This window comes from Microcebus murinus, chromosome 2, assembly GCF_040939455.1.
Source record: "Microcebus murinus isolate Inina chromosome 2, M.murinus_Inina_mat1.0, whole genome shotgun sequence".
Taxonomy (NCBI): Eukaryota; Metazoa; Chordata; class Mammalia; order Primates; family Cheirogaleidae; genus Microcebus; species Microcebus murinus.
The window spans coordinates 15,803,415-15,821,723 of record NC_134105.1 but is presented as its reverse complement, the minus strand read 5'-3'; the positions used below and the strand labels follow the sequence as shown (position 1 = coordinate 15,821,723).

At 46.2% G+C, this 18,309-nt stretch overlaps 1 protein-coding gene across 1 annotated transcript in view; it reads right to left on the bottom strand.

The window, feature by feature from the left end:
* LYPLA2 (lysophospholipase 2) overlaps positions 1–18,309 on the bottom strand; it is a 317,757-nt gene that overhangs the window by 46,156 nt on the left and 253,292 nt on the right. The gene's annotated exons all lie outside the window — the stretch shown is intronic.

The window sequence follows — 18,309 nt, the reverse complement described above, 5'->3', positions numbered from 1 at the left end:
CCGGGCCTCGGCTGGGGGGCGCGGGCGAGGGGGGCCGGCCGGCCGCAGGCCCCGCCCCCAGGCCGGGGGCCGGGTCCCCTGTGCCCACCCGCGCCCACCCGCGCCCGCGCCCGCCTCGCGCCCCGGGCCCAGGTGCGCGCCGGGAGCCTGGGGCCCCGCGGGCCGAACGCGCTGGCCGCAGCGGGGCGACCCGCTTCTGGTCCTCGCTGTGCGGAGCTGAAGCCTCTGGAAGACCTCAGTGTAGAGTCCAAGACGGAATGAGGCCACAGCGCTAGAGCCCGGGCTTATAAAACCTACCCAGGCCCCCACGGGGCTGCGAGCCACGCCCTAAGTAACACCTGTCAGTGGTCCCTGGCTGGTGTCTGGCTCAGGGAATCAGTCGCGGTACCAACGACAGCAGCCACCCTGGGTTGAGCGCACTGCGCACCAGCAGTTGGTCTATCTTTTTAAGTTCGATACAAACTGATGAGACGAGTTATATTATCCCCATTTTACAGACGAGAAAACTGAGGCTCAGGGAGATGAAATTAACTTGCAAGTGGTCACATAACAGGAAAGAAGTGAAAATGGAATCTGAATCTTAGAAATTTAGGTCCACTATAAGCGCACATTTCTCGATAGGTTGAGAAATTGAAGCCCAGAGAAGGAAAGGTGAGTCAAAAGTCAAAAACAGCTTAGTTCTGTGAGGCAGTAATAGCCTGTGTGTATCGTTTTCCCCCAAACAACACCTGGCACATAGGCACCAAATAAATACTTCTTGAATGAATGGATGGATGGATGGATGGATGGATGGATGGATGGATGGATGGATGGATGGATGGATGGATGGATGGATGGATAGGTGGGTGGGTGGGTGGATGTTTAAAACCTCTGATAGGCTGGGCGTGGTGGCTCACGCCTGTAATCCTAGCACTCTGGGAGGCTGAGGCGGGCGGATTGCTCGAGGTCAGGAGTTCGAAACCAGCCTGAGCGAGACCCCGTCTCTACTAAAAATAGAAAGAAATTAATTGGCCAACTAAAAATATATATACAAAAAAAAAAATTAGCCAGGCATGGTGGCACATGCCTGTAGTCCCAGCTACTCGGGAGGCTGAGGCAGGAGGATCGCTTGACCCCAGGAGTTTGAGGTTGCTGTGAGCTAGGCTGACACCACTGCATTCACTCTAGCCTGGGCAACAAAGTGAGACTCTGTCTCAAAAAAAAAACCTCTGATGATCTGCCCATGAGCAGGAGGGCCTAAATCAGAACAGCCCAAGACACTGTTCTTGAGGCCACTTACCCTCATCCTAGAAGCACTAAATTTTACGATTATTAGTATTACTACTAAAAAGAGCAACTAAACAGTGGAAAATTGACTTAGAATACCAGCATGTATCTCATTTTGATTAGATCAGAGTAGATCCTAATTAGATCTTCAGCTGTTGGGCAGGACTAGGCAGCTCACACCTGTAATTCTAGCACTCTGAGAGGCCAAGTTGGGAGGAGGACTTGAGATTAGGGGTATGAGACCAGCCTGAGCAAGAGTGAGATCCCATCTCTACCAAAAATAGAAAAATTAGCTGGTCGTTGTGGCATGTGCCTGTTGCCTCAGCTATTTGGGAGGCTGAGGAAGGAGGATTGCTTGAGCCCAGGAGTTTGAGGTTGCTGTGTGCTAGGCTGATGACCCAGCACTCTAGCCCAGGTGACAGAGGGTGACCCTGACTCAATAAAAAAATTTTTTAAACAAACAATCAAAAAACAGATCTTCAGCTGCAAACTGACAATGCACCTAGCCTGACCTCTTCCCCAAAGCAGGAAAGCCCAAAGAATCTTCCAGGTCCCAGCTCTGGAAGAAAAAACAAAAACAAAACAAAAAAAACCCCAAAAAAACTCATGAAAACAAAACACAACAAAAACCCTTAAATATAAGTTGTCTCTTCCAATGAACATTCATTCACTGACTGTGCTAAGAAGCCCTCCCCACCATGTCCCACTCCTGCATCTGGTGCCCCTCCCCAAGTTACTTAAGCAACTGACCCTTTTCAGGATGTAAATTGTCTATCTGTCTTGCCACTGGGCTTTGTATTTATCAAGTACAGTAACCGACCTGTCCAGATTTTAATCTCTGTCAGCAAGCATAATACAGACAATATAATCAGCAGTGGATATAAAGTCTATACAAGATTAATGACCACCCACTTGGGTGGTTAGTCGGGTGTAATGAAAAAGGGATTGAACTGTGTGTGAGGAGACTTGGATTCCAGTCCCAGCAGTAGAGTCTCCCTTCTCTGCACGGCAAATGCTTTTCCATTTTAAAGTCCTTCCATTTTGAAAATGTAGCACTGATATAATGGAATACAGGCCGATTCTTGAAGCAGAATTGCTGACTAACTGACCTGGCACATGCTTGGGATACATGGGACATTTTGCAAATGTTAAACAGGGAGATCTCAACAACCAAAATGAAAAGAAACAATGAATGCTGCTGGGGGCTCCTGGAGAGGGTGTATCACCCCCTGCCCCATCTATGTCAGCCTGAGTCAGGCTTACCTGCAAAGTACTCTTACATTTGAATATATGACTTCTCAGATGAGCAGTTAATTATATATGAGTCATACTCTAATTTTTTTTTTAAAAGTTTTTAACCAGTTCTAAAAATGGTACTCTGTATGAATTCACCGGGGAATTACCATTGTAATCCTTGGTTTACACAAGGGCGTTGAACACAGGAATGAGTTCCCCTAAGGTTGGAGGCTGTTTTGTCCACCTTGAATCAGCAGTATTTAGCACAGGGCTGACATTCAATAAAAGTCTGTTGAAAACTGAACTAATTATTATTACATTTACAGCTAGCCCAGAGAATTACCTGAAAACCTGAGAGAGGCTCCTGAGCTCTCTTATCAGCACTATAGAGCCCCCTGAGAGTAATTAAAAGACCTATTGGTTCTGCCCAGAAGACATGTTTAAAGCTATACTGGGAGAGAAAGCCAGGCAGGGAGGCTCTTATCTTCTGCTTTGTACACTTTTTGAGTTTTTACAGCAAGTGTGATGTACTTTTATCATGAAAGTAACTTAAGGGTATTTTAATTTTGAAAAAAGAGTAATTCCAGGCTGGCTAGTATATGGGTGATTTAAAACACTGAAAGACAAGTAAAAATAAAAATCAGCCATCTTGTCCTCTATGGCAGAAAGGAACCCTTTAATGGAATGGTCGAGTGAGATTCTACAGGCTGGACAGTGTGCTGAGGGATACTGCTTTGAGCAGGTGTCCCCCTTGGACCTCTCCTGCCGGGCTCTGCCGCTGTATCTCAGCAAGTGGGCAGCATCTGAGGTTGCTTGGATGGTGGGTGCATGAACAGAGTCAGAGCTGAGTTCCAAGCCCAACTCAACCAATGCTAACCATGGCTCCTGAGCAAGTTACTTAAACTTGCTGAAATTGTTTCCTCCCACTTTATAGATTTCTTGTGAGGGTTATGAATATGTTAAGTAATTGGCATATAGTAGGTATTTTTGAAAAAGCAGCAATTATTAGGGAAAATGCATTGCCTTGGTAAAGAGAATATTGTGTTCTGCTGTAAAGCAGGATATAAAATCCTCCATCTGGGCAGTTTTATTCTGCCCAGCTGTAGCCACTGTTCTCTTCCCCACGGGCTCATGTTTCTGAATTGACTACATTCATCTTTGTTTCACATCCTTCAAATATGTTCAGTTGGTTATTTACTTAGGGATGGCATCTTTCTGGGCTTCTCACATTGGATTCACTCACCCTCCTCAAAGATATTAATAGTAATGCCAGTGGAGACTGCCAGCTCTAGGAAATAGTGTTGAGATTCAAAATCCACACATTTTGCAGGATGCCTTTAAATTGGATTAAACGTTCCACTAACAATTTAAGGATGTCAGACCTAGATACCCTCTTAGGCCCTTTGTGGAAAGAGGGTAGAATGTAGCATTCTGCTCTCAGGAGAGCAGTGGATTGAGAATAGTGTTTACCAGGTTAAAAAATAACAAGTATACTTTGACACTTTTAAACTTTATGTATTTATATAAATTGTATCCAGGTAGTAACCTACATGCCTTCCCTTAGCTCTTTGTTTTGTTACAGCACTTAGCACAACTTGAAATTACCTTATTTAGTGGTGCATGTTTTTATAGTCTCTTTCCATTATGTAAGCTCCACGAGGCATTACTGTGGCTAAAACAGTGCCTGGTACCTAGCAGGCACTCAATAAATATTGACTGAGTTGCAAGAAAACTCCACTTCCCAGCATTGTTGAATGGATTAAATGAGATTATGTGTAAAAACACCTGGTAAAGCGCTCCCCAGCAATAATGTTATCTTGGTTAATCTTCACTATCCATTTTACTGATGAGAAAATTGATGCTTAGGAAATTTACATGACACCAGGCCCTCAGCCCCAGATTCTGGTCTTTGCTGAGAATGCCCCTGGAACAACGTTGTTAGGAAAAATGTGAACTAAAGGCAACTAGCCTAGAAATGATAGAACAGGAAAAAGAACAAACGGGTGTGGGGAGGCAGAGGAAGAAGGAGCAACTGACTGATTTCATGGACTGTTATGTTTTCATCCCCAATCTTGGCTGAGGTCTGTGAACTCTCTGAGTTTGGGTGTCCACAGATGACAAATTCTAAAAGGGGTCTGTGTCTCCCTCCTCCCTTAAAAACAAGAATGAAAGATTGAAACCCACTGAATTAAGTAGGGAAGAGGAAAGGGGCACACAGAGGGGGCTGTTGGTTTAGTGCCTTTTCAGAGGCCCAGCTCTGTGCTGTCACCTCTCTACCTTCCAATAATCTCCTCAGGCATTTTAAGGAGCACTCAAGGCTCAGAAAGGCTAAGCGACTAACTTATACATGGTAAATGACAAATCCAAAATGTGATTCAAGGTCTGCTCAGCAACAAAGCCCACTCTGGCCTGCATTCCACGTCTGAACACCTGGGGCCTGGGCAGCCCTCCCCATCCCTAACACACTATATGACTCTGGCCAGTGCCCAGGGCTGGTTCCCTGCCTGGTAACAGTAACAATGACAACGATGATGATACTACTACCAATTCTTGAGTGCTTACAAGGTGCCAGGCATTGTGCTAAGCAATTTGCATTAACTCTAAAACAATCCTGCAACATACATATGCAATCACCATTTCACAGATGAGGAAACTGAGGCTCATTGAGGATTTGTGACCTACCCAAGGTCACAGAGCTTGTTTAAGTAGCACAGCCAGGACTCAGAGCTAAGTTTGTCTGGCACTAAAAATCGAGCTCTTTCATTTTAAGCTGTTTTGCTTACTGTCCTAAGAAGACACCTGGGAAAATACTATCCAACCCCTTGTTCATTCATTTGGTCCAGCTTTGGTGCATGTGGCTGAAGTGGAATGAGAAAGGGGAAGGGTAGTATAAGATGAATTTGGCAAGGAAGGCAGAAGCAGATTATGCAGGGCCTTAGAACTTTATGTAGGGCCCAGGATAAGGAATTTGTATTTTATTGTAAAGTTTTGTGGATTCTAGGTAGGAGAGAGACAAAACTTATAATTATTGGAACACTGTAGATAGTACACCAAGAATTAAGAGCTACAATTAATCTGATACTGTACCCTGTACCCTAAAACAAACTCAACAATCCCTTATACCAGTCACCTGACCACAGAGAACTTACCTAATCACCCTATCTAAAACAGCACACACATCTCTGTCACTTTATTTCTTCAAAGCATTTATCTCCACCTGCCACAGTTCATGTACTGTCTCCCTCACCAGCCCTAGAATGTAAGCTCTGTGAAAACAAGAACTTAGCTTTGCTCATCGTGCCCTAGAACAGTGCTGGGAACACAGTAGGTTGTCAATACATATTTAATGAATGAATAAATAACAAAGGATACCTCCCCCCAAAGAACAGTCTACGCTTACTGTCCATGCTTGTCTCCCAGCCACCCCTCAGTCCAATCTGAATTTTGGTTTCCATTCTCACCACTTTACTGAAAACAGTTTTTCTAAGGTCACTGGTGAAATCCCAATGACAACATCTGAAAGTAGTTTTTTTGTTTTTGTTTTTTTGCTTGTTTGTTTTTGAGACAAGGTCTCCTTCTGCCAGCCAGGCTGGGCTGGAGTGCAGTCGTGTGATCACAATTCATGGCAGTCTCGAACTCCTGGGCTCAAGGGATCCTTCTGCTTCAGCCTCCCAAGTAGCTAACTACAGGCAAGCATCACCGTGCCCAGCTAATTTTTTGTAGAGATGGGGTCTCACTATGTTGCCCAGGTTGGTCTTGAACTCCTGGTCTCAAGTGATCCTCCTACCTCAGCCTCCCAAAGTGCTGGGTTTCAGGTGCAAGCCACTGTGACCAGCTCCCCTCTGTCACCCTACGGTCTCCTTTTTCACCACTTTTCTCCCCTTAAATGCTGTAGTTCCTCAGAGTTTAGACCTGTGCCTATTACTTTTAGGATGCTACATACTCTCTTTGGCTATTCTCATCCACTCTTGTGCTTTCCACCACCATCTATAGCCTGGTGCTTCCCACATCTATAGGTCTAGTCCCAAGCTTGTGATTCCTGCGTGGAGTTCAAAATCTACCTGGATGGACATTTCCCTCTGGTTCCTTCCCCTACCCCGTGTCCTGTGACTCAGCAGGTTCAAGATGGAATTTGTCATCTTTTCCTCAAACCTCTCCTCTGGTGAGGTAGAAGCTGTGGAGACCGAGAAGACTAAGAACACTGCTGCCCCTGGAAGCCCCAGCTGCTCCTCCATAGGGGAGGGCAAAGATCAAGCTTTAGGCTGCGAGGATTTGCAGCAAAGCACACCCACCCGAACAGCTGCCTCCCCAGCCTTGAGGACTCTCTGTACCCTCACCCTGGGCATCTCCACCTGGAGGCCGCCAGAGGCACCTCAAATGCAAGATGTGCAAGATCGCTTCATCATCTTCCTGCCTAAATCATCACTTCCCACGTCTGTGGCTACTGCCATCATCTTCCCCCAGCTCTCCAGGATTTCCGCCCTCCTGAAAGCCATTTTTTTTTTGGAGACAAGAGTCTCACTCTGTTGCCCTGGCTAGAGTGCACTGGTGTCATCATTAGCTCACTGCAGCTTCAAACTCCTGGGCTCAAGCAGTCATCCTGCCTCAGTCTCCCAATTAGCTGGGACTACAGGCATGCGCCACTGCACCTGGCCATTTTTAAATCAATCCCAGTAGCCTCTGCCTGGTACATAGCAGATGCTTGATTAAATGGCAGCTAACCGAGTGAGGAATGAATGTCTACAAAAAGGGAGGCCTAACTCTGCCTGGAGGGCCAGAGACGGTTTCAGAGAGAGACCATTTGACCTAGATCTTGAAGGAGGATAAGAAGGAAGGAATTTTCCAGATGAGGAGTGAGTGGAGGGATATTCCAGGAGAGGCCACAGCAGGTGGAAAGGGCCTGGCGGCCTGATGGTCTGTAGTGCTGGAGCAGATGGAAATGTGGCCTGAGTGGAGGGTACATGAAGGAGAGCAGAGAGAGAAAGGCAGTGCTCACAGCGTATCCCCTCCCCCCGAATCTTGGTCAGAATGCCCTGGAACTGATAAACACAGCCACAGATACTCCCAGTGGGTACTGATTAAAGGGAGTTGTGGGGCTGGAGTGTTCTTCTACCTTGAAGACAAAAAGCAGGTCAGCTGAGCGCAGATGCAAAACCAACCATATGGAACCACTATGTTCAAACGAGCGTGACCTCTTGTAGCCCTCAAAGAACTTACTCTCTAGAGAAGTCACTGTGTAACCAAGAAACAGAGAATGCCACCACAAAGACCAGGCCTGACAGGCAGATCCAGGGGAAGAGCATTGTAGGTAGCAGGGTTGCCTAAGACGGGAAGGTTGACTCGGAGACAACTATGGTATTAGATCCTTCTCACCAGATAGGAAGCCCCTATAAAAGAAGGCTAGTTATGATAACAACAAAAAATAATCAAATGGGGCCAGGCACGGTGGCTCACGCCTGTAATCCTAGCACTCTGGGAGGCCAAGGCGGGCAGATTGCTCGAGGTCAGGAGTTCGAAACCAGTCTGAGCAAGAGCGAGACCCCATCTCTACTATAAATAGAAAGAAATTAATTGGACAACTAATATATATAGAAAAAATCAGCCGAGCATGGTGGCGCATGCCTGTAGTCCCAGCTACTCGGGAGGCTGAGGCAGTAGGATCGCTTGAGCCCAGGAGTTTGAGGTTGCTGTGAGCTAGGCTGACGCCACGGCACTCACTCTAGCCTGGGCAACAAAGCGTGACTGTCTCAAAAATTAATAATAATAATAATGATCAAATGGGAGGCTTAGTACTATTGGTAGAAGTGGGTGCCTTAAATGTTTTCTCACTTAAAGAATGGCCTTATAAGGTAGATATGATTGCCCTCATTTTATAGAAAAAGAAACTGAGGCTTGGTAAGGTGGGAACAACTTGGTGGGAACCACTGGAGCTGGAATTCAGCACTCCAGCTGTGAAAATGATACTCTTTGGCTGAGAGTGGTGGCTCATGCCTATAATCTTAGCACTCTGGGAGGCCAAGGTGGGAGGATCCCTTGAGGTCAGGAGTTTGAGACCAGCCCAAGCAAAAGTGAGACCCTCATCTTTACCAAAAGTAGAAAAATAAGCGGGGTGTGGTGGCGTGAGCCTGTAGTCCCAGCTACTCCAGAGGCTGAGGCAGGAGAATCGCTTGAGCCCAGGAGTGTGAGGTTGCTGTGAGCTATGATGACACCACTGCACTCTACCTATAGCAATGGAGTAAGACTCTGTCTCAAAATAAAAAAAGAAAAAGAAAAAGAAAACGATGTTCTTCCCACTCCATGAAAAAGCTTCAGATTGTGGCCAATGAGGGAGGGAGAGAGGGCCCTCTGTGTCATGGGGCTCTCACGTCTCAGGCTTATCAGCATCAGCCTCACAGTAGAATAATTTCTGTGCAGTTGGTTATCAGAGTCCCAATCTTGTACTCTCTCAAGCTCCAATGCCCCTTTTAGTAGACATTTCCCTATCACCTAAAAGAATCATTGTTCCCTTAAGGCCAGCCAGTTCCCCTTTTCACTTCCTGGTTTTAATGGGGCAAGACACAGACAAACCTTTCACAATGTGTTTTCTCATCAAAGTGGGGAGTTGTGATTGTTGAATAAGCTGATAGCTAAATCAATAATACCTGTGCCAAGACTGCAGCATAAAGAAGAAATAACATGCTCGTGAAACAGGACTTGATTCACTCTAGCATTTATGGAGCCCCTACTCTGTGGCAGTACTGGGTTTGATGCTTGACTTCCTGAAATGTGCAGACAGCCCCAAACCTAAACAAAGAATCCAGTCTAGTGGATGTGATGTTATTCGAAAGAAAAATTCCATTAAGGAAGCCCTAACTCTATCAGTACCTAGAGAATGGTTTAAAGACTTGTAACAAAAATTCTACTGAGGAAGAAGAAACTCCTATAGATGTGTATATATATATATATATATATAAGATTCGATCTCGTTAGTAATCAGGAAAATGCATATTAAAACCACAATGAAACACCATTTTAAACCCACCAAATTGATTTAGCACCTGATAGGAATACTGAGCCAGCAGGCCTGCAGTTGCAGAACAATAAACGCAGACCAGGTTCTAAGGAGCTACAGGTACAGCAGGCACTTAGTAAATATTTTGCTAAATCAAGCACAGAAAGGCTAGAGCAGGCCGGGCGCGGTGGCTCACGCCTGTAATCCTAGCTCTTGGGAGGCCGAGGCGGGCGGATTGCTCAAGGTCAGGAGTTCAAAACCAGCCTGAGCAAGAGCGAGACCCCGTCTCTACTATAAATAGAAAGAAATTAATTGGCCAACTGATATATATATAAAAAATTAGCCGGGCATGGTGGCGCATGCCTGTAGTCCCAGCTACTCGGGAGGCTGAGGCAGAAGGATCACTCAAGCCCAGGAGTTTGAGGTTGCTGTGAGCTAGGCTGACGCCATGGCACTCACTCTAGCCTGGACAACAAAGTGAGACTCTGTCTCAAAAAAAAAAAAAAAAAGAAAGGCTAGAGCAGAGATAGCAAACTGGCAGCCTGTGGGCTAAATACAGCCTGCTGACATGCTTTGTTTGCCCTCACAGTGTTTACATAATTGAAATAATTGCCAAGAGTTTCAAATCAGATTTCACAACTTCTCCAGAAAACAGAAAGACCTAGCAGCTCTTGGCCCAATCTCCATGGGGCAATAGGTGGCTGAGCTGAGCAGCAGCCAAGCCCCACCTTTCACCACATCCCCAGGCTCCCCCACTGGGCTGCTTCACCGTGACCGTGACCGGCAGTTAGCGCTGGCCCTGGAAGCCTGCACGTGTGCTGCTCCCAGACCGGAGATTTAGTGGGATCCACTCTCAGGGATGAAATCCAGAGACTGGTATTACCAACTCTGCAGTGGGGCCAGGAACTACAGCCAGGGACAATTTCTTCAGTGAGATATTTTTATTTTATATATATATATATATATATATATTTATTTTTTTTTTTTAGAGACCGGGCCTTGCTATATTGCTCAGGCTGGATTCAAACTCCTGGGCTCAAGCCATCCTTCCACTTCAGCTTCCTGAGTAGCTGGTATTACAGGCATGTGCCACCATGCCCAGCTCCTTTAGTGAGATATTGACATCCTATTATCCTAAATCCTTAAAACCCCACAGGGTTGATGCTATAATCAAGATTGTTCCCATGAAGAAACCAAACTCAAAGAAGTTAAGAAATTTGTCCTTTGGGTAGCAAAACTGTAGTGCAAGCTCAGGAATCTGATTTAGCTAATATTGATTAAGCATATTCATATGCTAAGCACTGAAATGTGTCACATGAGCTAAATAATTTGATTCTCACTTCAACCCTATGAGATAGAAGCAATTACTATCCCCATTTTACTTGTAAGGAAACTAAGGCACAGAACATTAATGACTTGTCAAAGGGCACACAGCTAGTCACAGGTGGAACTGGGATCTGAACCCAGTGATCTCACAGCAGAGCCTGAATCTCAGCAGGACATTGGCCTGCCTGCCTCTGGAAGCTTCTAGAGGGCAAGTCCCCACCTCCCCAATTCCTTCTTTTTACTCACCACTGTTAACAGTTCAGTGCCTTTTTTTTTTTTTCCTTCCTTCCTTCCTTCCTTCCTTCCTTCCTTCCTTCCTTCCTTCCTTCCTTCCTTCCTTCCTTCCTTCTTTCCTCCCTCCCTCCCTCCCTCCTTCCTTCTTTTCTTTCTTGTTTTTTTTTGAGACAGAGTCTTGCTCTGTCACCCTGGGTAGAGTGCTGTGGTGTCATCCTAGCTCACTGCAACCTCAAACTCCTAAGCTCAAATGATCCTCCTGTCTTGGCCTTCCAGAGTGCCAGGATTACGGGCAGGAACCACCACACCAGGCCCAGTACCCTTCTTTCAAGACAGAAGCATTTTCTGTGTTTGCTTTTAATACCCAAATGGGATATCACATACCATCTTGCAATGTGTTTGCTCCTCTCTTAACAATACACCATGGGCCACCTTCCATATCAGCATGCTATTGGACATTGTAATTTATTTAACTTATATAAATATTTAGGTTGTCTCTAGTTTTTCCTTATTTAAAAAAATTGATGCATCAGACTTTCTCATTCATCTAAGTGTGAGCACTTGAACATTTATTTCTGTAGGATAATCCTAAATTGAATTCTGGGTTCAAAGTCATGCATGTATAAGATTTTGATAGATATTGTCAAATTGCCCTCCAGTAAGGCCCTGCCAGCCAATGGACATTTCCACCAGCACGGTGTGAAAGGGCCTATTTTCCACGCCCTTGCCTTCACTGGGTGTATTTTCCTATTGCTGTCTATGAACCATGCTCAAACTGCCTCTCTTAAACTGCCTTCTTATTTTTATAATCAGTTCAGTTTCACCAATATAAGTATAAAAGGAACAAAACAAAATAATCCATGTCCAGGAAACACGCCCAAACGATGGCAGTGATTGGATTTATGTGGGCATAATATTAATATCAGTGACTGAAGTGCTTTTTTAGTATTTTCCAAATGTTCTTAAATGAGTGTTCCTTTCATAAACATTCTCCCTGCTGCTCCTCTTCCCCAACCCACTCTTTTATTTTTTATTAAGAAAACAAAAACAAAACGCAGGCTCAGGGTGTTAATCTCGGGGCAGTGCGGAGGAGGGTGTCTGAGAGGCCAACCCTGGTCGGTCGTCGCAGCCAGGTTTTGTGGGAGAAGTGACGGCCCCGCACACAAGTGGACAGAATGAAGAGTGAGGGCGGCACAGAAGAAATGAAAATCCCTAGAACACTCAGGGCCTGAGGCAAGGTGAAGAAGATTAGGGAAACCCTGGGATTAACAGTAAGAAGCCCCATAAGAGATCAGACGGCTGTTTATAGAGGCCGGTGAGAGGTTTACTGGGCAAGGAAACCCTCCCTAAACCCATCTCTGCCCATATTTCCCATTCCAGGGAAGAGTGTTGTTATTACCAAGTTGCTCAAGTCTGAAGCCAGGGGCCATCCTAGATTCTCACACACTCACCTCTAGTCACCACACCCTGTCGGTGGCACCTTCCTAAATTCTCTCAAAATCCATTTGCTTCTCCCATCTCTTTGGTCAGGACTCATTCTCTCACCTGAACTGCTGCAGCCACCTCTCAGTAACTGCCACCACTGCGCCCAGCCCCACTGTGTCTGGAGCTGTCAATCCAGAGCGATTCTGACATGCAAATCTGATCTCCAGTAAAACCTTTCAATGCTCCCCTGTGGCCTGCAGCCCTGACTCAACCCGCACATTAGGATCACCTGGGAGCTTTTAGACTGATCCCAACACCAAGTCCCCATACCTGGAGCTTCAGACTAAAGAGTTTTAGTTCTCACGTGCAGCCGGGGCCGAGACCTGCTGGTCCAGGATACCGGGTGCAGGTTCCCCCCCCATGGTGCTCAGGAACCCCGTGTCGTGCATTCTTCCAGCACCTGCCGTGTCTGTGGCATCTCGCCGGCACTGAGGCTCCGCGAACAGTCACATCCAGGCCCCTCGTGAGGCCTGGCTCTGTCAGGGCCAGTGGGCTCTGAGAGTTTGCAGCCTTCCGCCTCCTCTCACGTCTTATTCCTTGTTCTAGTCATCATGACAGATTCGGCATTCCCCAATCTTGCCCTGTTGCAGCTTCCAGGTCTATAAATACGCCACTCTCTCAACCCAGAATTCCAGCCCTCAGTCTCCTGTCTAGTTGCGACTCACTTGAGCATCACTTCCTCTGAGCAGCCGCCACCTAACCTCTCCCAGACCTGGCCAGATTTTCACCACGCCCATCGCTGGAACACAGTCTCTCGTCGCCGTCACTGTCCATTTCATTGTCTGGTGCCCTCACTAGACTGTGGGCCCCTGAAGGCACGACTGTGACTAAACCTCCCCGTGGAGGTGCTAAATAACAGGTGAACCCCTAAATAAATGAACTCAAATGGCCCAGAGGAGGGTCTGTTTAAGAGGAATCCACACAGGACGATACATGGTGTGAGAGAAGAACTAACTGCAGCTTCGGGAGGGCCGGGAAGCCTGGTTCTCAAAGCAGGCTCAGAAGCCACGGCCTGGAGCCACCGGGGGACACAGGCAGCCTGGAGGCAGGCGGGGACACAGGCATCAAAGCTGAGCCAGGGGGAGCTGCCTGTGCCTTACTTCCCCTTGAAGAGTGGCCTTGTCTGGTGGAAATAACAGAAGATCTGTGTTCTAACTTGAACACTCACTTGTTGTGTGACTTTGGGTTAGGCCTAACATTTGCAGGGCTGATGGCAAAAGTGCAAATGGAGGTCCACACACTGTTTATCTACATATTTAAAGGTTATGAGCCAACAAACCATTAATATCATTTTTGTCCTATCCTATTAGCGACCTGGAAGCTAGGTTTGAATTTAGAATTCTGTGATTCCCAAGAATCCCCAATTCTTTTGGGGAACTGGTGGGACAATTCCCTAAAATAAGATACTAGACCTTCACAGAATCCAAATAATCATGTAACTGGTTTTGCCAGTATCAGTAACCCATTGCCAACACCCAAGATATATAAGGTAAAGTAAAGGAGCTTTCAGGAAATTATAGTGAATTGTAACAAAGATTTCTGCAGACAGAGCATGCAGAGGACCGTGGCTGGGAGAGGATGCTTGCCTACACCAAGCCTTATGAGGGAATATGGTGGCACGAGGAGAAGGAGCCTTGACCAACTCTTTCTCCTCCGGCCTGCAGCAGGTAATGATCCCCCTCAGCCCACCCAGCCATCCGCACTCTAGTCCCAGGAACCTGTGACTATGTTTTTTTTTTTTTTTTTTTTTTTTTTGAGACAGAGTCTCACTTTGTTGCCCGGGCTAGAGTGAGTGCCGTGGCATCAGCGTAGCTCACAGCAACCTCAAACTCTGGGGCTCAGCGATCCTCCTGCCTCAGCCTCCCGAGTAGCTGGGACTACAGGCATGCGCCACCATGCCCGGCTAATTTTTTGTATATATATATATTTTTTTAGTTGGTCAATTAATTTATTTCTATTTTTGGTAGAGACGGGGTCTCGCTCAGGCTGGTTTCGAACTCCTGACCTTGAGCAATCCGCCCGCCTCGGCCTCCCAGAGAGCTAGGATTACAGGCGTGAGCCACCGCGCCCGGCCTGTGACTATGTTATCTTACATTTTACATGGCAAGGGGCTGACTGCTAATTGCTAATCAGCTGACTGTGAGATAGGGAGATTATCTGGATTATCGGGGTGGACCCAGGGTAATCACAAGGGTCCTTTAAGTGAAAGAGGAAGGCACGAGTCAGAGTCGGAGGAAGTGATGACACAGCCAGAGGTTGGAGTGATACAACTACTGGCTTTGACCATGGAGGAAGGGGGCCACCAGCCAAGGAACATGGGTGGCCTCTAGAAGCTGGAATAGGCACGTAGATGGATTCTCCCCAAGAGCCTCCAGGAAGGATAACAATCCTGCCAATACCTAGATTATAGCCCATTTCTGACTTCCAGAAATATGAGATAATAAGTCTGTGGTAATTTTTTAGAGCAGCAACAGGAAACTGATACACTGCCCTCGTCTCTGGCCTGCGCCACAGGGCCTCACGTCCACCCGTGGGGTCACATCAGCTCCTATGTGCAAAGCTGCCCTCACAAATAGCTGCCCCTTGGTGCCCCTTGGCCAAGGGGTACACACACCAGTGTACTTGGGAGGAGGGACCCAGGGAACAGGCTCTGGAAGAGAGCAGGGAAATCTGGGGCTTTGGTACTCTCGGCATGGGCTAGAGCGGGGTTTGGGCTCGGAGTTGGCACAGCACCTAGGCCACGTGGCCTCCTTGCCTGCTTACTTGGGTCAAATGGCTTCGCCTCCTGGAGCCTCATCAACCACGTGAGGTTTACAACCACATAAAATCGACCATGTGGATCATTGCTGAGCACCTCATCTGTGCCAGGTGTTTCACTTAGTGACAGAGATTTGAGAACACTGGGGCCCTGTCCTCAAGGAACTCACCTCCTAGTAATTCTGACCTCACAGGGCTTCTACCCAAGAAGGGAATGGTGGCTAAAGCAGGCGGCACATAGTAAGCCCTCAATAATTTCCTTCCTTTTTCACTCAATCTCAACCAAGTCACTGGGCTTGTAAAATAAAATTAAAAATCCCTTGCTCAAACTCTTTGATGGATTCCATTTTCTTCTGGTGGGAGCCTAAAATCCTTTGCAAGCCCAACCTCCCCTCCGCACTGTCCGCCTCCTCTGTGCTCTACACACAAACCTGTCGCTCCTCAACTGCACCAAGGGCTTCTGCTTCTGGCATTCGCCTTGCCTGGAATGTTCTGGCTCCCACAAACACCCGCCTCTGATCAGGGCTTAGTTGAAATGCCATTCTCTGAGGAAGCCCTTCTCGGTTTCTGAACCCTACTAACCAGGGCAGGGTCCCTTGCCATCCTCTCTTGCAATGCCAGGCAGGACTCCCCGTAGCACTGACCATGATGGCTGTTATATGACTACTGTTTGTATTGCCTTTTTTTTGTTGTTAAATATAAAATAAATTTCTTTCCATAATTCTTTATTTCATGTTATTCAAGTCCCAAATGTATTGCCTTTTTGTATTATGGTAAAATACACACAACATGGACCATTTTCAGGTGTACAGTTCAGTGGCATCATGTACACGTTGTCACGCAGCTATCACCACTGTCCATCTCCAGAACTTCCCCATCATCCCATACTCAAAGTCTGCATCTATTGAACAATAGCTCCCTATTCCTTCTTGCCCCAGCCGCTGGCAACCACAGTTCTATTTTCTGTCTCTATGACTTTGACTACTCTAGGTACCTCATAAAGTGGAATCACAAAATATTCATCCTGTTGTGACTGGTGTATTTTACTTAGTGTAATGTCTTCAAGGTTCATCCATATGGTAGCATGGATCAGAATTTCATCCCTTTTAAAGGCTGAGTAGGCCGGGCGTGGTGGCTCATGCCTGTAATCCTAGCACTCTGGGAGGCCAAGGGGGGCGATCCCTCAAGGTCAGGAGTTCAAAACCAGCCTGAGCAAGAGCGAGACCCCATCTCTACTATAAATAGAAAGAAATTAATTGGCCAACTAATATATACAGAAAAAATCAGCCGGGCATGGTGGCGCATGCCTGTAGTCCCAGCTACTCGGGAGGCTGAGGCAGCAGGATTGCTTGAGCCCAGGAGATTGAGGTTGCTGTGAGCTAGGCTGACGCCACAGCACTCGCTCTAGCATGGGCAACAAAGTGAGACTCTGTCTCAAAAATAAATAAATAAATAAATAAAGGCTGAGTAATATTTGTTGTATGTATTTACCACATTTTGTTTATCCACTCATTTTATGATGAACATGTGGGTTGTTTCCACCTTTGGCTATTATAAATAATGCTGCTATGAACATTGGAAATATCTGTTCCTCTGCTTTCAATTCTTTTGGGTATAGACCCAGAAGTGGAATTATTGTATCAAATGGTAATTCTATGCTTAATAAGTATTACTTTTTGTCTACTCTTTATTGTTTGTTTATGCCTTTCCTTCTCGCTTCTTCCACTGCAGACTTTAGCACCAAGAGGGTGGGAGCCATGTCTGTCTACTCACTTCTGGGTCCAACTCTGGCCTGCCTGGCACTTCAACCAGTGTTTGCTAAATGAACAAATGAATGGCCATTTAGCTGTCTTGGGTGAAGGGTGGAAGCCTGAAGCAGATGTAAGCAGTTCCTGATGGGGATTTTTACTCCGGGGGGTCCCAAAGAGACTGCCCATAGGTGTGTCTGTTTTTCTCCAGTTTTTATTTTCTTTCTTTCCTTTTTTCTTTCTTCTTTCTTTCTTTCTCTCTCTCTTTCTTTTTTCTTTTTTTAAGAGGTGGGGTTTTGTTCTTTTGCTCAGGCTAGAGTACACTGGCAAGATCATACCTCACTGCAGCCTTGAACTCCTGGGCTCAAGTGATCCTCCTGCCTCAGCCTCCTGATTAGCTGGAGTAGCTGGAACTTCAGGCACACACCACTGTACCCAGCTATTCAGCTTTCTTTCTTTCTTTCTTCTTTTGTTTTCTACTTAAAAAAATTTTTTTTACCAATTTTTAGTTTCCACACACAGCATTGATTTTTTTTTTTTTTTTAAGAGATAAGGTCTTGCTATGTTGCCCAGGCCAGAGTGCAGTGGCTATTCACAAGCATAGATCCTAGATCACTACAGCCTAGGACTCCTGGGCTCAAGCTATCCACCCACCTCAGCCTCTTGAGTAGCTGGGACTATAGGTGCCTGTCATGTTTTTTGGTATTTTTTTTTTAAGTTTTCTGACTTTCATGCCTTTACATAGAGCTCATCCTCCTTATGTTCTTATATATGAAGCTATTAGGTAGAATCATATAAAACTGAACTGGGCACTGTGGTGCATGCCTGTAATCCCAGCTACTCAGAAGGCTAAGGCAGGAGGATTGCTTGAGCCCAGGAGTTTCAGACCAGCCTGAGCAGCATAGTGAGATCCCCTCTCAAAACAACAATAACAACAAAAACCTGAGCCCAAGTATCTATGCTTCACACCTCCTCTTGGGGCAACAGAGCACAATGTGAAGAGTCACTCTGAGTTAGAAGAAACAGGGTTAGTATTCAAGCTCCCCCCACTTCCTGGCAGTGGCTCTGAGCCTCTCTTTTTCTTCTATAAAATGGGAATATTATATAATTCATAGAGTAACCATAAAGATTATCTCAAATATGTATAAGGCCTGGAACAAAGAGATACTGTACTGTCTGTGAATGTTAGTTCTCTCTTATCTTCTATCTTTCCCCATTGCTCCAACCCCCCTGTGTGAGAGCTCAGCTAGCAGGCATGACAATCTG